This window comes from Atractosteus spatula (assembly GCF_055471065.1).
Source record: "Atractosteus spatula isolate fAtrSpa1 chromosome 10 unlocalized genomic scaffold, fAtrSpa1.hap1 SUPER_10_unloc_8, whole genome shotgun sequence".
NCBI classification, from domain to species: domain Eukaryota; kingdom Metazoa; phylum Chordata; class Actinopteri; order Semionotiformes; family Lepisosteidae; genus Atractosteus; species Atractosteus spatula.
This window is the reverse complement of record NW_028296628.1, coordinates 795493-816140: the sequence shown is the minus strand read 5'-3', so window position 1 is coordinate 816140 and position 20648 is coordinate 795493. Positions and strand designations below refer to the sequence as shown.

At 45.7% G+C, this 20648-nt stretch overlaps 3 non-coding genes and 2 pseudogenes across 3 annotated transcripts; all 5 read right to left on the bottom strand.

Annotated features, from left to right (window-relative positions):
* Window positions 1-12041: 12041 nt before the first annotated feature.
* On the bottom strand, window positions 12042-12160 carry LOC148811688 (5S ribosomal RNA; annotated as a pseudogene).
* A 537-nt stretch (window positions 12161-12697) lies between these two features.
* Window positions 12698-12816, bottom strand: LOC148811687 (5S ribosomal RNA; annotated as a pseudogene).
* Window positions 12817-16007: 3191 nt separating this feature from the next.
* On the bottom strand, window positions 16008-16079 carry trnae-uuc (transfer RNA glutamic acid (anticodon UUC)). The gene has a single exon. It is a non-coding gene; the product is annotated as a tRNA-Glu (tRNA).
* Window positions 16080-17094: 1015 nt separating this feature from the next.
* On the bottom strand, window positions 17095-17167 carry trnaf-gaa (transfer RNA phenylalanine (anticodon GAA)). The gene has a single exon. It is a non-coding gene; the product is annotated as a tRNA-Phe (tRNA).
* Window positions 17168-19886: 2719 nt separating this feature from the next.
* trnae-uuc (transfer RNA glutamic acid (anticodon UUC)) lies at window positions 19887-19958 on the bottom strand. The gene has a single exon. It is a non-coding gene; the product is annotated as a tRNA-Glu (tRNA).
* Window positions 19959-20648: the final 690 nt, after the last annotated feature.

The window sequence follows — 20648 nt, the reverse complement described above, 5'->3', positions numbered from 1 at the left end:
TTGGAGTTGTGGTTACTGTGCTAGACCGTCGGGAATAGCGCTTTTATTTATTTTTTTGTCAAGCAGTCTGCTGTATACTGTACGTGAAATAAAGATAAGAGTGCTTTCTTGATACTTCACAAGAGTATACATAATCCACGAGCTGTATTAAAAAAAATGAACTGGAAGAAAAGCAATAGGGCTGGAGTTTATAGACTGTGATGCAAATACGAGAGTAGGAGAGGAGGGGACTAGTTCAGGAGCACAACCGGCCCTCTCCTGCCCATTCTCCCACCAGGGTCTGTTGTAAGCCAGTGTGAAATTCAGCTCCTTGCAGTTCAGCTTTCGATCACTCAGCTGCATTGCCCTGGGAATGTGGGGCAAATAAAGGAGATAGCAACCAGACTAGAGGGAGAGTTTTTATTCCTAAGGAATGACTTGTTTTACAACAGCAGACAACTTAAAGAAACAAAAACCTCTGTTTTGCTGCTCCAGGTTGGTTCCACTGGGAACAAGTGTGGCCAGGAGCTCATGAACAGTAATTAGGGGTTGTTTCCACAAGGGGGGCTGGAGTAAGTTAGATGTCAAGGGCAATAAAACTCATTAGACCTAATTGACCAGTTAAAGTGAGTTGTTCTGCTTTCTGCACAGAAACCAGTGCTCTCTTCTCAATGTGTGGGTGAGTCTCTCAGTGATATAACAGCTAGGCAGGACTGCCACTGTGGTCTATTTCATCACCTGTGACCCCATCTTCCAAAGACAACAGTCCAATCTAGCATAGAGTGTCCCGGACTGCTCGGTCAGTGACAGTGAGAGGTTTATCTTGTCTCTTGTTCCGCCAGAATGTAACAAATAGTGACCCCTTAATGGAGGAAACTTCAGCTTTTGTAGGTAATTATACCACTTGACAATGTTACAGGTGATGGGGGGGGAACCCCTAGTGATCCCACAGTCTCACATAGACAATGGCCAGTCTACACAAACCTCCAGTCAACACAGCCCTGACCCCTGTTATGTCACCCAGGTCTACACTGTGAGACAATGATTATTTAGGAAAATTGTAAGGAATGCATTCCAAAGCAGTCAATGGAAGTATGGAATTAAAATAGTCAAGTCTTGATAAATAGAGTATATTATCTATTTATTATACCTTTACATTGTGACAAAAACAAATTTCAAGTCCATTATGAGCACACACAGCATATTAAAGATGGGTCTCTGCACTGTAAAGGAATCTCAGTTCACTTATAAAAACTTTAGCTAATAAACCTGAAATGTCATTTCTTTTACTGCTTGTTCTTTAAGGTACTAACTCATTGACATTATGTAGATTAAAATAAGACTATTCACAAAGAAAAAGCATTTATCACAAATGTATCATGCCAAATAAACTCTAGTAATCAAGAGCAATTAAGAAAAGGAAACAAAACCATCTTTTGAGGATGCCAGATAGAAATGTAAACACACACTCACACGTGGGGCCAATCTTACCAGAAATCAATTAACCCACCAATGATCTTGGACTGATGTCTGAAAACCAGAGCAAACAGTACAATATTAAGGTACTAAAGCTATTAGTAGAACAGATCTAGCTTCTCAACATAATACTTATGTCTGAACTTCATTGAATAGTGACACTTCAATCTTTCATATTCAATATTTTTCACAAAATCAACAGCTGAGAACAGACCGCCATATACCTTTATCCAGTGGTTTTCAGAGCAGAGACTTCCGTGTGGGCAAGAGTTCTTTCCCTGAGGTCCACTGCACTTCAGCTAGCCACGTTCTGGCTGGGTCGTGTGTACTCCTGGGAACGTCGCCTGTAATGAATATTGGGGACTTTGTACAAATTAATAATGTGAGCATATAAATATGATTTGTGTTGAAGCCAAACATAGACAATCACTGTTAAAACTTGAATTCAACCTCCAGTGTCTGCTTTTGAAATGCTGATCATCACCCGTCTTCTGGCTTCTAGATGGACGTGTTAATGGATATTTCTTGTCTTCTTTTTTTTTCCCCCATATGCTCTTCTCTGTATCATTAAGTACTTCTGGGTCATTTCATGTACCTTGTGGCATCTTGGCTGATGGTGAATGGCAGGCAGCTGCTCTAAAAATAACATGCCTATTAATATGATGTTGAAGACAAAACCAAAACAAACAACTTTGTTTTGCACTTTACAATTTATCACAAGCTTGTCATATTTACAGTCATCAACTGATTTAGGCTGCTGTTCCTGTGAAAAATGTCCTTTGTTTAAGAAAGATTCAATTTAAAATCTTTAGGTTTTAAATATAAACCACTGGCAATGTGGTAATCACTTTTACAACTTTTAAGAAGTTGCAAGATATCTCTACAACTATGTTGTCCTTAACCTATTCAGAAACTACCACTAATATTGTAAGAAATTGTTCTCTAGACTCTAGATCTTGTGGGCTCTGTTCTCGATGAATTGGAAAGGTGTCGTTCATGAAGTCCAGTACTCTGTCGATCTCTCTCTTACCAAGAGACTACCCATCTAACGCTGCAGGAAACTCCAGTGCCTGGTCTGGGAATGCTGTGCTATTCAGATTCTGTCAATAAATTTCAAGAATGGTTCACCTTTTGGTTTACACTGTGGCATTTCTTTGCAGTAACAATTGAGTGGGATAGTTATCTGCCTTCTATACTCTTCTGAAAATCATGTATCTTTTTAGCAGTCCCATATCCTTTCCTTATATGCTTGCTGATGAGAATGAGAAATGCTATTTTCAAGACATTAACACGAATATAATTTTTACATTAATTCCAAGGTACAAGAAAATGAATATCTTCAAAATATGCACTTTAATAAACTTACTTAGTTTCTTTTTTGGAAATGGTCAGTGAACCAACCACTCCAGAGCTTGTCCTTCAACCTTGAAATGATTTCCTGGAAATGCTGTAATCACAGAGGAGCTCTTCTCCCCTCAACAATGTCCCTTTTTGTCACAGACAGAATTATGACAGGCTGTTCGTTGATTATAAATGACTTTCTTACAGCCCTTACATTGTCTTTTCTCTTTGATGGATTTATCCATCTTCCAATTTGCCTCCTTATCCGGGAGGCAGGCTCAGTGTTTTTCACGAGCATCAATGCACAGTTTTTGTGCAGGTTCATCTGAAAAGAAAAGACATCTCATGTCTCCCTCTGTCATCTGTGAGCTTCAGCAGTTGTCTTTGTGATGACCTTGCCGTTGTAATCACACACCACCTCTCCCTTCTGGAAACACCTGGAAGTCACAAACTTCTTCCCCTTCACAGGATCGTCAGTGATGCTCAGGCCTTCCCAGATTTGATACTTTATCAACTTTTTAATTTGCATGCCATTTGGTGGCAGTCCTGTGTTGGGCTTCCACTCCTCAAGCACTTCAGACACTGTTGATACATTGGCTGACCAGTCCATCTTCTCCGTCTCCTTTCACAGCTGCTGACCTGGGCATTACAGCGCAGTTTAGTGAAGTAAAGATGAAACGGCTGATAAAACACAAATAAAATGCAATTAAGGTACATTCCAGATTTTCTTAAATACCGTACATGATTGGAGCTATGCAGGTGGAGGTCTTTTGTTCGGTATTAACATGGATTTTAATTGGCTTCTATGAAAATTGGCCATGGTGTGAGTGAGTCCTGTGATGGACTGGTGTCACATTATGGGTGATACAGTACTTTGCATCCACTGCTTGCCAGGATGGTTCCAGTTCTACCACAACCCTGAATTGAGTGGATGGGTATATCAATGTAGCCATCAACTTGCATGTTCCTCTTCTTCACTCAATGCAAAGGAAGCCAGCTGTTGTTTGAGGTTTTGTGCTCTTTAACAGGAATTATGACCATTTTTGTGCCCACTTGTTGAAACAACACTTTCTTTGCACCCATTCCTCAACCTGTAATAGCGAGAAAATAAAAATGAATACACCAAACTGTAAAAATCCCATCTATGTAATTTCTTACTTTTGTTGTATGAAAGTATTCTTACTGTCATGTTCTTTACCACCCCTGGGTGCTACAGGTGCTTCAGCTGGAGAAAGGCCTGCAGGTAATACAGTACAAGAAGCTGCTCAGGCAAGGTGATGTCTTGCCCAGTCTGTGCAACACATCTCTCTTTGCAACACTTTGCAACACCTTCCAGCAATCCTTCGTACTTGGTTCTGGACTCTGCAACTGTCTATATCTGTGGGAGAAATTAATACTCATCAACTTTTTTTGTATTCAAATTAAAAGTACAACTGAAAGAAGTTTTAAAATGAAAATGACCTATTTTTAGTAATCTCTTGGCAACATTCTTACTGTTCTTCTTCTGAATATCCTTTAGGATACTTTGGAAGTTGATGATGAGGTTAGCCAGGCTGGGATCCTCTACTTTCACACTGATATCATTTAGGATGTAGCCCGGAAAATGGTTTATGTTCTTAATATAATTAGCAATGATTTGGTGAGACAGTCCAGTGGTCTTCATTTGGTTACAATAATTGTTGTTTTGGATAGGCCCTTTACAAAGTTTAAGGAAGATGCAGATGGATCCATAAAAACAGGAATCTGGAAACATTTTCTACCTCACAAATGTAGAGTCACTATGTTTATGGCTGAGATTTCACATGGGTGAATTTTAAGCTAAGGAGTAAAAACATGTGCTATGGAAATATCACTGCTCAATTTTAAATGCCTTTAAAAATAAATACCTCCTGAGAGCAATCTGCCACTCCAAGATCCTTGGTAAGGTCCTGTTTAAACCCAGCCAGGTGAGGAGCATCCAGGGAGTGCGTTCTGTCCAGTCCAGCCTGGTTCACCGTCTTCCTGAGAGCCTGCTGATGGCTTTTAATAACTGGGGGACAGTACGAATACAAAATACACATTTAAACATTTTTACTTCTAAGACAAACTAGAATACAAGTATAAAACAAAAGATACATTTGGAAAAAATAGAAAGTTCTCCAGAACTCACATCTTCCCCTTCCTCTTCCACTTCAGTCTCTGGCATCTCTTCCTCCTGGACAGCAGCCTCTTGCTCAGGGCATCTGGACCACTGGTATATCATTTTAACATACCCTTACATAAAGGTAAAGGTTAGAAATGAAACAGAAGAACCCTTATAAATTATAAATATCTTACCTTGCTGATGTGTCTTCAGGATTCCACATAAAACAGTCCATGGACTCCGCCAGTCTCACATTCTCACCACACATGAGCCCTATGCTCTTGCAATCCCCGACCTGCCCATTCCTCAGGTGATTCAACAAGTCCTTCCTGGCCTGGAGAAGGAACTTGCTGATCTCCTCTGCTGAGGCTCATTTCATACACACCCTCTTTAGGTGAAGAGGAAACTGGTCAAATGTCTTCAGGCAGGTCTTGCACACCAGAGGAATCCTCATGGGTCTCTTTTGAAAATAAATAACTTTTGTGTAAAGGAACAAGTCAAGACTGTTTCAGTTTCTTAACCGAGCCTTAATTTTCTCTCCAATAGCTTCACCATATTGTTTATTGTATTTTTATCAGAATTATACCTTGCTCTAAAATAATGACTTTATAAAACAACTTAACTCTTACTTGGTCTTGTTCGCAGTCTTTCCAGTAGAAGTCGTTGTAGAATTTAAAAACTGCTGTGATAATTTGATCTGCCTGAGTGTCCTTCCCTAACCCAGTATTGATAGCTTGTGTACTGTAGGGTCCAAAGGTGGTGTTCTGCAATTTCCTCCCATAATGTTTCTTTGATCAGTTGGGAGCAAGTGTGAAAGCTTCCTCCCAGTGGGGAAGCTCAAGATCCTCTAGTTGTATGACAGATTTTGCTCTTCGAGGATCTGCAGTGTGGTGTGAAGCCAATTTTTGGCATTGCTTACCAGCTTCAAATATGTGAGTTTGGGTGGCTTGGCAGGTTTTATGAGTTCCTTGGTCTTCCGTCGTAGGCTGGCGGGTGCTCGGTTCTCCCGTCCAATAAAACTGCTGTGTTTTGTAAATGGTGGACTGTTTGGATCATTTTGTAGATGATCCTGGTTCCTTGTTGGAAGGTATCCTGTCTGTTTGACATGTTTGTTGTGTAGGCAGTGTGGAGGGTGACCGTACGGTTGCGTGCGTTGTCAACTCTGGATTGATCCATACTTACCATTTAAATGCCTAAAGCTTCGTTGACACCATTAGGTTTCCACTGTTAGGCAGCTTTACCTCTGTAGAATCTGTGGCTCCATAGGAAGACAATCTTGCCTTTCTGTGTGTCGCTATGTTTCTGCCTGGGTCTTCTTCAGGCATTGTTCTGGAACACTGTGTCCATGCTGGCCTGTTTTTATCCTGTTTTGTAAGGGGCAGTGTGTTGTAGTTCCTCCTAGGGGGCTAGTTTGTATCCTATGGTCTGTGTTCCTTCTGTATGTTTCTGTACGAGTAGGTGCAGTTTCAGTTGGTGAATGGGTTTCTGCTTTCCCTGGTGGGGATTATGCATGGACCATTAACATCTCAATAGGAAATCAGGGTCTTTTTGTTTTCCTCCCTAGTAGGACTGTGCAAGCTGTGCGAGTTTCCATAGCTGATTGGTTTCAGTTATTCTTCTGTTTGTTGCGTGTTAGTATGGTGAAGAGTTCCAGTCCCTGTAGGGTCTGGCTATTGAGGAGAGGGGAACAAAGCTCCTTCTCCCAGATTTTATCCGAGAGGGGACCATCTGGGACAAGGAGAGCACTCTCCTTCCAACGACTAAAACCCTCCCGGTTTTTCTGATGTTCAGGTCTTGTGTAAAGATAGTATTAAGTCTTTTGATCCACTCCCTTTCCTTTTTCTTTCTTTCTATCTCTGTCCAGTTGGGGTTGCTTTCCAGTCCCGTGGTTCCTGATGTACCTGTGTTGTGTCAGCTGGGTTCGGATGGAGTTACCCGTTCCCCCCACATAGGTCACCCCGCACTTTTTGCACTGGATGCTGTAGATGGCGTTATTGATGTTTTCTGAGAGTGCCCTTTGCAACTGGAAGATTTCTTTAGTTTCTTTGTTTTGGATCATTGTTTTCTGTTATGAAATGTTTGGCTCTTGGTGTATATGATCTGTTTTGTACAGGTTTTAGCTTGCTTTGGACTAATTAATGCTGAAGGTTTTTGTTTTTTTCTGTGTGCAGATATGATTTTGTGCTCCCTCAGTATGTTTGTGTTTTCTAATATCATGGTTTTTGGTTGGTTTTTATGCTGAGTTGAGAATATGATGTGTTGAGGGGTATTTTTCTGTCATCTGGAGTTTTTCTATTTAGAAATGTTTGTGCCACATTTTTGAGGAAACTTTGTGTGTATCTTCTCTGGCATAAAGCTGGGAAGAGTGTGTATTTGGCTTCCTCAAAGTCTTGTTGTTGTGTACAGATTTTGTGGAAGTGTAGGAGTTGTGATTTTACCAGTCCTTTTAAAGTATGTTTTGGGTGGAAGCTATCCTTGTGCAGTAAGCCGTGTGAATGTGTCTTTGAAAAATACCTTGATGTCCAGTTTGTCTGTGTTGTTGAAGGAAGAAACCTTGTATGTGGTGGTGTCTAGGAAGTCTATCAGGCTACCATGCTTGGTGTATTTGAGTTTAATGGACCTGTGGTGTGTGTTGAGGGTGTTAATGATTTCTTGTAAGGCTTGATATGTGCTGCCTATATGTTTATTTTTTATATCTTTGCCCTGGGATGGACTGGTGTCCTTTCCAGGGTGTAGCCTGCCATGTGTCTATTTCTTGCCACGTTTTAAAGTGGAGTTACAATCTTACTATTTTTACAGTTTAAATTGACATTTACAAATGTATATTGAAGCAGCTACCCACCTGAACTACACTATGTCAGCATGTGTAGTCTGCAAAGGAACAAGTAATAGGTTTATTCCATACTGAAAAGAGAAGAGAGAAAACTCAATGTTTCGGCTGTGAAGCCTTCTTCAGGTGTGAGAAAGACAGGGCAGATTACAAAGATTAAATAGCACAGAAGAACAAAAGCTGGGAGAAGGGAGGAGGCAGGAGCAGCAGAGAGGCCACTCAGGAAGTGCAAAATGGAGAGAGGTGAAGAAAGGTGTGAAGTCAAAACCTGCAAGAGAATAGAGAAGATTACATTAAAATAAGTCAGTCATTGAGAGATCCTGGCTATTTGAGGTGAAAAGAAAAACTATGGGCTTGGAGAAATCTTTAACCTTCCCAGCCCTAATATGTTCTCTGAAGCATTCTCCTAGTCTCCTTTCGGTTTCCCAAATGTAGATAGCTGGGCATTTTTTGCAAGAGATACAGTAAATGAGATTCAGGATGTTGTCAGGGTTATCTGGAATTGTCCTGTGATGCCCTGATTGTCGTTAGATATGTATTTGCCAGTGATGCAGCGAGTGCTATTGCAGGGGAAGGTGCTGAGTGTGAGGGAGCTGTGAAGAAGAAGCTTATGTGGTGGTCAGCGATAAGAGATGATTGGGCGGTCGGAAAAAAGAGTACCAATGGAGGGATCGTCCTGTAAAATGTAGTCATTGTTAATGATGGTCCTGGGGATAGAAATTGGGTTAGGGTGGTAGGGAAGCACCGAGGGAATGCAGTTGTGAGACTGGGAGTTCCTGATTGAGTTGATGATCCGAGGGCTGTTTTTGGCCCGGGAGTAGAATAAAGCGACACTTTTCATCAAACATTTTGACAGGTACCACGCCCCCTTTTTCAGCCAATGGGAGGCCGCCATGGGCAGATGTCCTGCCCCCTTATCGGCCAATGGTGCAATGTTATGGGCGGATGTCCCGCCCCCTCGAGAGCCAATGGTGTGTCATAATGAGTGTTGTTGTCCCGCCTTCCACCCCTAGCAGCCCCAGGCCTCAGGGTCCAAATGCCCACCACCGCATCCCCTTCGATTTATAAATAAGTGTGTGAAAGAGCGTATTAGCAACGAGGGATGGAAGGTGATCATGTCTGCTGCAGGTTTGAATGCAATCTATTATAACCCTAGGGAATCGGCGGTGTGGGAAGTCTGGTGAGTGCCGCGAGTTTCTTGGGTGTGAGCGCACGCACGCACGCATGCACACTGACTGACTGAGTAAAGTGTCACAGAAAGAACTCGCAGGACAAATAGCATGTGAAATGTGAACCACTTTATTTCATCGGTAGGTTTTAAATTACAGAAACATCCCAGTATACACTTTTAAACTTTTCACACACATTACAGACTACTGCTTGCAATCGCCAATTAAATGTTGGTGCAGAAAATTAGTTGTAGCTATCGCCCCAACATTGTTCAGAAACTCAGCAGCATCTGAAAAAGCATTCATAACGCCCTTTCTCTTGCCATTTTTTATAGCCATGAACACCGAACTGGGCGACCCTAACAGAGCAAATAAATTAGCCTGAGTGATCAGAGGGACGGTGTTACCACAGGTTCTATGTAAAATACGTTGTATTTTGGAATACACACCGCTGAATCCGCCAGGCTTCAGTTTCTGATCTGAAAACATCAGAATCGCAGTAATTTCACTCATGTTCTTTACATGCACATCTATCTCTTTAACAAATTCAAGGACATTAGCATTCAGTTAATTGATTTTCATTTCAAGCTTTGCAGAAAGAAGAGTGTAAAGCACTTTTTGTAAGAATTCTTACGTATACATTCGAAATTTTTCGTTCTTCTCACAATGGCACACCTGTGTCTGTAAAACAGAGTGAAAGCTCTATTCACATTGCGAGTATTTCACAGCCCTGGTTTTACATAGATCTTTTTTCTTTTCTGTAAAAATAAGTATAAATAAGTATAAAATAAGTTTTGCAACGCACCAAAAGTCACGTGTAGTATTTTTCCATCTACCTTTACAAGTAAGGAGCGTACATTCTCATATGGCGAGCGGTCGTCAATTATTTTTCTCAGCAAGTGCTTTATAATCTGCTCAGTATCATCTGTAAAAGTATAGGCACCCAGGCCACTGGCGATGTACAGAACAGCCGATAAAATTCGGGCTAAACTGAGACACTTATAAATTTCTAATGCGGCAAACAACACATCTTTGTACTGTAACATGACCAGGGGAAGGGTCATTCATAACAGGTATTTTCGGAATGACCTACTTAAAATACTAGATATGGACCTTAGCAAAATGGCTGCCAAAAAGAATCAGCTGACCGGTAAATGGAAAGGGTCTACCCTGAGAAACAATGAGACACAGCTGAGCCGCATCAGGAACCGAAATATAAGTGCCCCGGAGGCAGTGAACAGGGCGGAAGCCGATAAGGTGAATGCGGTTTGGAGGAAAAGAGAGGAAAGAGGTGTATGTTAAAGATCGGGCTACAGAATAACGGACTACTGAAAGGAGAAAAGGTTTATGGTTTTTGGATTACGGACACTGGATAAAGATACATCGCGGATTGGCTTTATTACGGACTTTTGGAACTCGGATCGGATCAGGATTAAGGGAACGGATTACGGACTGTATTTGGAAGATAGTTGGAGGAAGAAAAGCCACGAAACTCAGGAAAGAAAAGTGTGGTGTGAGTACTACTTTCATTTACATAAACTTTCCCCCGGAGACACCACAGTACCCATCCGCGCACCCGACAACCAGGCATGTGTGACCCCGTTGACCTGGATGATTAATCAAACAGGCCGCGCATTCATCAACCACAACCCCCTTTAAACAATGGTTGAAGGTGCAACATACCACCCACTTTACAATCTGATCCATAGCATCGGGCTCATTAGAGCCATCGTTAGCTAAACTAGGTTGAACATTATCATTAATCACATTTTGGCGAACACACATGAACAGACACGAAACATTCAAGCTTGATGGTAGTTTGAAGATTGATGCATCGACCTCTTCGTTATTCTATTAAAGGAAAAAAGAAAAGGAAGGCTTAACAAAATAAATAGGCATGCTTTTTACCTAAAATATTTAAATTGTAATGCCTCTTTTGTGTTAGAGTTCTTTGTTTGCTTCGAACTTGCTGTGGTTTAATATTTACCATTTGTAGCAACTCTTCATCAGTCGTTGACGGACCCCCAACACCTGAATCGCCATCAGAGTTCACATGACAGCCACTGTCACACACCACTGAGTGCTGAGTCAGCTTTTGCTAAAAAGAAGACAAAGTGTTGAAAACGAAATACGCTAAACGCAGATTGAAACAACAATTCCACGATCAGAAAAAATATTTTAGCAACCTACTTCTTCAGTTTGCATAGCAGAGGAATCCGATGATTCACTACTCAAAGAAGCCATCTTCGCAGCAGTCAATATCGGGGCCTCACAGCTCAGGTGTCACACTTCAAAACTGGCAAGTCGGCTAATTTAAGCATAAACTCCAAATTTGTAACCATGCTCAAGACATTTTTCAAATGGTTGTGATGTTTTAGAACGCCCCACCATATCCCCCCGCCCCAAAATCACACGTGTTTTATCGAGAGTGAAAAGTAATCACGTTGAATTAAAATATGTAAGCTTATTTCAATGACAAATTCTCAACAACTTTTCAAAAGTTTGAAATGATTTTCCACGTACCGTGAACGTAAAGTCTTTAAACCTTAAAAATATTAACATGCAACCCAAGCCTCAAATGATGTGTGTTTCTCTAGAAAAGAAATTACATTGAATCAAAAAATGTAAAACTTATTTTATCTTTTGAGAAGAGCATTGTAGGGCGGGTCTTTATATTTTAGTGGATAGGTCATAAAAGTGTTAAAATAATTGAATAAGACACATTTAGCAGCGATAACTTATAAGCACGAGCAAAAATTGATCTTATAGATTATAGACGCTTATAGATTTTAACAATATAACAGACTTTACTAAAATGTTTACTTTTAAAATAAATATTACATCACAACATGTCCACACTCAGGCACCTGCCGTTAAAGGTTATGGGATGTAGAGATACAGTATATAAGGTTCATGATAAGAATAAATGGCTGGCGATAAACCTTTCCTCGATCCTTTGCGGACTTGTAAAACTGTTCATGATCAGAATAAAAAACGCTCACGCTATTACACAAGCACCCGTGTCTCGCCAAAGCTGACAAATAAACAGACGGAAAAGCCGCACTGCACGTGTGAACAGGGGAATGAGCGAGCGAGCGGGGATAGGGCGCCTCCTGCGCTTAAAAGCTTACAGCACCTGGTATTCCCAGGCGGTCTCCCATCCAAGTACTAACCAGGCCCATCCCTGTTTAGCTTCCAAAATCAGACAAGATCAGGCGTGCTCAAGGGGGTGTGGCCGTAAGCGAGAGCAGGGCTCACTGGCACCCTTCTTATAGAGAGGACAGCTCCGCCACATCTTTTACGACGCTGCTTTTTTTCCCTTGCGTTTTTCTCTTCTTCCCACGTTCTCTCTCTTCACTGCCTTCGTCCCCGCTCTATTTCACTTCAGCCTTTCACTCTTGCTTCCTTCCAATGAGGACGGAGCTGCGGGAGAAAGGGCGCTATAGAGGATCGCTGTGGAGAGCTGCTGCTGTGCTTTGACATCTGAGCTCTGTGGAAAATGATCTCAATACAATTCTGAAAAAGGCGACTCCCCGAACTCCAGCCGAACAAGTCTCCACAGCCGAAGCGCTGTGTCTCTTTTCAGCTGGCGATAAACCTTTCCTCGATCCTTTGCGGACTTGTAAAACTGTTCATGATCAGAATAAAAAAGGCTCACGCTAATACACAAGCACCCGTGTCTCGCCAAAGCTGACAAATAAACAGACAGAAAAGCCGCACTGCACGTGTGAACAGGGGAATGAGCGAGCGAGCGGGGATAGGGCGCCTCCTGCGCTTAAAAGCTTATAACACCTAGTACTCGCAGGCGGTCTCCCATCCAAGTACTAACCAGGCCCGTCCCTGCTTAGCTTCCGCAATCAAACGAGATCAGGCGTGCTCAAGGGGGTGTGGCCATAAGGGACAGCAGGGCTCACTGGCACCCTTCTATTAGAGAGGACAGCTCCGTCACCTCTTTTACGACGCTGCTTTTTTTCCCTTGCGTTTTTCTCTTCTTCCCACGTTCTCTCTCTTCACTGCCTTCGTCCCCGCTCTATTTCACTTCAGCCTTTCACTTGTAGCGGCAATGGTTGTTAATAAGACAGAATTAAGTGTTGCTGTGCTTTTTCAAATGAGGCCCCATCTCTCTGTTCATCTCTGTGGTGCAGCCACAGAGAAACTATTCATGCAGGCTGATTTAAAGATGTTTTCTTTTGATAAGGGACAGCTCCCAAATGGGGATGCACTTAGCTAAGCCTGGCTATCATGATCAATGGTCATCCATTGGCGCCTATCTTTCTAGGGTGTGCCAGATGGACATCTGGACTGCATTCCTAAGTGTCAGGAGTAAGTGACTCACATCTCACCTTCAACAACCTATCAGGGACTGGTAGGGCCGAGTAACCTACGTGGGACTCTGATGCCCATGGAACTTTCAGCCAATGAACGAGCTGAAGTTCCTCCAGGTAAAAACAGGCAACACAGAGGGCCTGAGAGACTATTTCCTGGACTTTTCTAAAGGGAATTCAAAGGAGAATTCCAGGGCAGGACGGCCCAGGAGCCAAAGGCTCCCAAGGGCAGGACATTCTCGCAGCGCGCCTCCTGACCATCCTAAGAGTCAGCCTGGACAACCACGGAACGACCAGTGTGTCCGAGTGCCAGAACTTTCCTTTGTTCTAAGAGTCTAGAGCGGAGGTTGCCAGAGAGTAACCAGAGGATCCACCTGAGGTAAGCACCAGCAGCAAGCCTTGTGAACAGGTCGGAACTGTGGACAGCTGAATCACTATTCAGAACTAGCGCTTCATCAGGAATGAACCGGTCCTCTTCCTGACTTGCTGGGACCCACAGTCATCTTTTCTCCTGTGCACAAACTTTGCTAGTTAAAGCCAACACTAACTAGCCGGTCAGTGAGCATCTGCAGCACAGCACAGCCTGGCACGGAGCCAAAGAGCCCGCAGGAGATCTGAATCCCCAGAGATTGGATGAGTATTCAACTTCAATGCATTACAGCTCAAGAATTCAATTGTTATCCCAACCAGTTGATATCAATTTTATTCCTAAGAGTTATGTACTTGTTTTGAGTATCTAATGTAGAAGTTGTAACCAAGTTCAATTACGAAACGGTCTAAATGAATGATATACTGAACTTATGTCCTCTTGATATATGTAACTCTTTGTAACTGAATGAATATATATCTTTTGTATTCTGAAAACCGTCACGATAAGATCTGTTAGGTTTACATGCATATTTTATGTATTAATAAATGTATCCTCGTGTATTAGTACCTGTGTGTGTGTGTGTGTGTGTGTGTGTTGTTTGAGTTATATCGCATGGTTGGATTCTAAGGCCATTAAAAGAATCCATTTCGTGATTTACGGCTACAATTAATAATTGTCCCCTTAAATGCCCAAATTCTACATTAGTATAGTGGCAAGTATCCCCGCCTGTCACGCGGGAGATTGGGGTTTGATTCCCCACCGGGGAGTAGCTTTTCTTTTACCTCCTTAGAGAAAGGACTGCCTTTCACTTCTCTGTTTTCTTTCACAGCGTCGTGCACCTTTTCATTGCTCTCGCTTTCAGAGCCTCCGCACGGCACACGACTCGACATCAGAAAGCACATTGAAGTGAAAGCAGGAAGCGCTACGACATGCACTGTGCAGATCCCGCCACACTAAGAGGTGAGTGGGTCTGTTCGATGCACAAAGAACGCTTTGATAAGCGTCAAAGGCAAGTCATTCCGAGTTGGTCGTTTGTGTTTTCTGTTCAGACGCGAAATGCTGAAATTATCTCTCGGCTCCTCGGTTGTCATTTCTGCTCCGTAAAGGAATCACAGGACGCGTCGGCTTCCAGCACGGTGGGTCGGGACACGATGCCGGGGGTCGAAGGGTGTGATGTCTTCCTCGTTAGCATAGTGGCAAGTATCCCCGCCTGTCACGCGGGAGACCGGGGTTTGATTCCCCGACGGGGAGTAGAAAGCTTTTCTTTTACCTCCTTAGAGAAAGGACTGCCTTTCACTTCTCTGTTTTCTTTCACAGCGTCGTGCACCTTTTCATTGCTCTCGCTTTCAGAGCCTCCGCACGGCACACGACTCGACATCAGAAAGCACATTGAAGTGAAAGCAGGAAGCGCTGCGACATGCACTGTGCAGATCCCGCCACACTAAGAGGTGAGTGGGTCTGTTCGATGCACAAAGAACGCTTTGATAAGCGTCAAAGGCAAGTCATTCCGAGTTGGTCGTTTGTGTTTTCTGTTCAGACGCGAAATGCTGAAATGATCTCTCGGCTCCTCGGTTGTCATTTCTGCTCCGTAAAGAAATCACAGCACGCGTCGGCTTCCAGCACGGTGGGTCGGGACACGATGCCGGGGGTCGGAGAGAGCGATGTCTTCCTCGTTAGTATAGTGGTGATTATCCCCACCTGTCACGCGGGAGACTGGGGTACATCAGGACGCGCATTGGAGTGAAAGCAGGATGCGCTGCGACATGCACTGTGCAGATCCCGCCACACTAAGAGGTGAGTGGGTCTGTGCGATCACAGCGCTAGGCGAATCCCCAATCCCCTTTTGTGCGTGGCGACAAAAGAAGCCGGTCTGTTTCCGCCCAGTTTCGAACCAGGGACTTTTCGCGTGTGAGGCAAACGTGATAACCACTACACTACGGAAACGGTAGCAAACCCTTCCCAGCGGCCCAGTGCTGAGCTTCGCCAATGCGATTCAGCTGCTTCCAGTGCCTTTATTGGAGTGCGCTGATGGACCGTGCTCTCTCTCCAGAGACCAGCACGCCTGTCATGGACGGAGCAGGAAAAGCGGCGCCACATTCTACAGCCCTCTCCACGCAATCGACGAAATCGGGCTACTGAAGTGGAGAAAATCGCCTCTCCAGAAAGTGCAAATATCATCTTGGAGAGTATAAATCCTATTGCCGAAGGTCAGCCGTCTACCAGAGTAACCCTCCCACCTCCTGCAGCGATGATCAGCTCGTCTCACACGCGAGAAGTCTTCGGTTGGAAACAAGCGCCCCCTCTTCTCGCGCGTTTTGCACGTTCGAGTGGTTTTAATGCGGCTCCTTCGTACACGGTGCTGATCTTTTGGAAAGCAGGAGGCAAAACTGACACGTTCCCATACCGGGAGTCAAACCCGGGCCGCCTGGGTGAAAACCAGGAATCCTAACCACTAGACCATATGGGAGCACACAACCCCGCTGTTCCGGGCATCATGCAAGCAAACTACATAAATATGAGAAAACACGCAAGAGAGTTGTCACTCAGAGTGTCGAAGGGTCGATGTATACTGGGGCTCAGTTGAAATGCAACGTCAGGACTTTTCCGAATTAGGTCACACGAAGAGAGCACAGCCTTTTCCGCCCTACCATGTGTGTATCGGTAACTCGCCGTGATCGTATAGTGGTCAGTACTTTGCGTTGTGGCCGCAACAACCCTGGTTCGAATCCGAGTCACGGCAGAATAGGGGCGTCTGCTTTTACTACTTGCGCGAATGAAGGCAAAAAAAAGCCAATCGATGTGAACGAACGGCGCTTTACAGAGGAGTACTGCCTGACTGGATCGTTGATGAACGACAGAGGCCACTCCGACCTCTTCTCGGTTTTCTTCAACGACTTACTAAGGATCTTCTTCACATTCGCCCATGCAGGGGAAGCCAGTTACACCAAAGCAAACGCAGGAAAGTGCATTTCAAGCAGAGACCAGGAGAGACTTGTTTACACCGAGAGTGGTCGGAGAATGGAACAATGCGCCCAGCCCTGTTGCTGGAGCCGATTCTTGATGAGATCTTGGGCTCACTGGATGCTAATCTTTCTGTTGTTCTTGCAGGTCCTGCGCTGCTTTTGAGCCGACAGAGCTCGTCCTGGTCTGTCGGCACAGCCCAATTGCAAATGATCGGCTCCGCGTACAGAAGGAACGTGCGTTTGGTACAAGAGTGCATGAAGGCACCGGAAATACATTGGGAACAAATGACCGGTCGCTCAAGACCTCTGTGAAGTACAGGAGCGTGCAACAAGAGGCTGTTTCCGCCCGGTCTCGGACCGGGGACCTTTCGCGTGTTAGGCGAACGTGATAGCCGCTACACTACGGAAACCTGCAGGGACCGCTGCTGGTGTCTCGCTTGCGTTTCGGGCTGAGAATGGGAAGCGTCACTTTAGGCAGGGGGCGCTGGATAGAGGAACAAAGGGCGCGATGAAACAAAATGCCGAAACCCGGGATCGAACCAGGGACCTTTAGATCTTCAGTCTAACGCTCTCCCAACTGAGCTATTTCGGCAGTGCACAGAGCCCACAGCCACCTGCTCCAGCGGAATGAGCGCACCAAGAGGAGCGGGAGAGTGTTGCAGGAACGTCACTCAGAAGGAAAGCCACCCAGCTGCGCCCTCTGAGCTCTGTCCAGCGCATCTTCCTCGCATGGACTCCTGCCTGCGACGGGCAGGAAACAATTAGCAAGAACAGAACAGCACCCCATGGGTGTCTCATGACCACACCTTAGGTTGTGACACGTGCAGGTGTGAGGGGTTGCCGGGCTACTCTGGAGCAGAGCTTGGGCGGAGGGGGGGCGGGAAAGCAGACAAAGAGGTGACACCTCAAGGTCTGCACGATCACAGCTCTCCGCCGCCCCAGGCTTCCGCTCGATAAGCTACTGTACACACCCGCCCCTCCTCACACAGACCGTGGAAAAGCCCCCGAGTGGGAGGGCTCTCTCTTCCTCCCAGGAGCTCTTGGACACGACGCACAGACAGAGCGCGGGGAGCTGCCGCCTGCAAACACGGCTCCAGGCAGGACTCCACTCCGCAGGAGCCGCAGAGCAGAGGAGATGGGGGCAGCTTAGTTCCTGTGCAGAGACCTGAGCTGTTGTTGCTGCGGACGCTGTCTTTTCTGTTCTCGGGGTAGGAGTGAATGTTGAGTTGCCCTTAGAAATGAAGCAGAGCACTTCAACGGCACGGGTGTGTGTGTGTGCGTGCGCCCTGGTGATTCTGGGAGACAGATCGAACCTGGGCTAAAAGAGAGGGGGCTTAGCCCTCTTCCATTTGCTAGTTCAGAGTTGTACAACCCATTTGTATCTGCTAGGCGGCGCAGTCGTCGTGCACAAAGAACGCTTTGAAAAGCGTCAAAAGCAAGTCATTCTGAGTTGGTCGTTTGTGTTTTCCGTTCAGACGCGAAATGCTGAAATGATCTCTCGGCTCCTCGGTTGTCATTTCTGCTCCGTAAAGAAATCACAGCACGCGTCGCCTTCCAGCACGCTGGGTCGGGACACGATGCCGGGGATCGAAGGGTGTGATGTCTTCCTCGTTAGTATAGTGGCAAGTATCCCCGCCTGTCACGCGGGAGACCGGGGTTCGATTCCCCGACGGGGAGTAGAAAGCTTTTCTTTTACCTCCTTAGAGAAAGGACTGCCTTTCACTTCTCTGTTTTCTTTCACAGCGTCGTGCACCTTTTCATTGCTCTCGCTTTCAGAGCCTCCGCACGGCACACGACTCGACATCAGAAAGCACATTGAAGTGAAAGCAGGAAGCGCTGCGACATGCACTGTGCAGATCCAGCCACACTAAGAGGTGAGTGGGTCTGTTCGATGCACAAAGAACGCTTTGATAAGCGTCAAAGGCAAGTCATTCCGAGTTGGTCGTTTGTGTTTTCTGTTCAGACGCGAAATGCTGAAATGATCTCTCGGCTCCTCGGTTGTCATTTCTGCTCCGTAAAGGAATCACAGGACGCGTCGGCTTCCAGCACGGTGGGTCGGGACACGATGCCGGGGGTCGAAGGGTGTGATGTCTTCCTCGTTAGCATAGTGGCAAGTATCCCCGCCTGTCACGCGGGAGACCGGGGTTTGATTCCCCGACGGGGAGTAGAAAGCTTTTCTTTTACCTCCTTAGAGAAAGGACTGCCTTTCACTTCTCTGTTTTCTTTCACAGCGTCGTGCACCTTTTCATTGCTCTCGCTTTCAGAGCCTCCGCACGGCACACGACTCGACATCAGAAAGCACATTGAAGTGAAAGCAGGAAGCGCTGCGACATGCACTGTGCAGATCCCGCCACACTAAGAGGTGAGTGGGTCTGTTCGATGCACAAAGAACGCTTTGATAAGCGTCAAAGGCAAGTCATTCCGAGTTGGTCGTTTGTGTTTTCTGTTCAGACGCGAAATGCTGAAATGATCTCTCGGCTCCTCGGTTGTCATTTCTGCTCCGTAAAGAAATCACAGCACGCGTCGGCTTCCAGCACGGTGGGTCGGGACACGATGCCGGGGGTCGGAGAGAGCGATGTCTTCCTCGTTAGTATAGTGGTGATTATCCCCACCTGTCACGCGGGAGACTGGGGTACATCAGGACGCGCATTGGAGTGAAAGCAGGATGCGCTGCGACATGCACTGTGCAGATCCCGCCACACTAAGAGGTGAGTGGGTCTGTGCGATCACAGCGCTAGGCGAATCCCCAATCCCCTTTTGTGCGTGGCGACAAAAGAAGCCGGTCTGTTTCCGCCCAGTTTCGAACCAGGGACTTTTCGCGTGTGAGGCAAACGTGATAACCACTACACTACGGAAACGGTAGCAAACCCTTCCCAGCGGCCCAGTGCTGAGCTTCGCCAATGTGATTCAGCTGCTTCCAGTGCCTTTATTGGAGTGCGCTGATGGACCGTGCTCTCTCTCCAGAGACCAGCACGCCTGTCATGGACGGAGCAGGAAAAGCGGCGCCACATTCTACAGCCCTCTCCACGCAATCGACGAAATCGGGCTACTGAAGTGGAGAAAATCGCCTCTCCAGAAAGTGCAAATATCATCTTGGAGAGTATAAATCCTATTGCCGAAGGTCAGCCCTGTCTACCAGAGTAACCCTCCCACCTCCTGCAGCGATGATCAGCTCGTCTCACACGCGAGAAGTCTTCGGTTGGAAACAAGCGCCCCCTCTTCTCGCGCGTTTTGCACGTTCGAGTGGTTTTAATGCGGCTCCTTCGTACACGGTGCTGATCTTTTGGAAAGCAGGAGGCAAAACTGACACGTTCCCATACCGGGAGTCAAACCCGGGCCGCCTGGGTGAAAACCAGGAATCCTAACCACTAGACCATATGGGAGCACACAACCCCGCTGTTCCGGGCATCATGCAAGCAAACTACATAAATATGAGAAAACACGCAAGAGAGTTGTCACTCAGAGTGTCGAAGGGTCGATGTATACTGGGGCTCAGTTGAAATGCAACGTCAGGACTTTTCCGAATTAGGTCACACGAAGAGAGCACAGCCTTTTCCGCCCTACCATGTGTGTATCGGTAACTCGCCGTGATCGTATAGTGGTCAGTACTTTGCGTTGTGGCCGCAACAACCCCGGTTTGAATCCGGGTCACGGCAGAATAGGGGCGTCTGCTTTTACTACTTGCGCGAATGAAGGCAAAAAAAAGCCAATCGATGTGAACGAACAGCGCTTTACAGAGGAGTACTGCCTGACTGGATCGTTGATGAACGACAGAGGCCACTCCGACCTCTTCTCGGTTTTCTTCAACGACTTACTAAGGATCTTCTTCACATTCGCCCATGCAGGGGAAGCCAGTTACACCAAAGCAAACGCAGGAAAGTGCATTTCAAGCAGAGACCAGGAGGGACTTGTTTACACCGAGAGTGGTCGGAGAATGGAACAATGCGCCCAGCCCTGTTGCTGGAGCCGATTCTTGATGAGATCTTGGGCTCACTGGATGCTAATCTTTCTGTTGTTCTTGCAGGTCCTGCGCTGCTTTTGAGCCGACAGAGCTCGTCCTGGTCTGTCGGCAC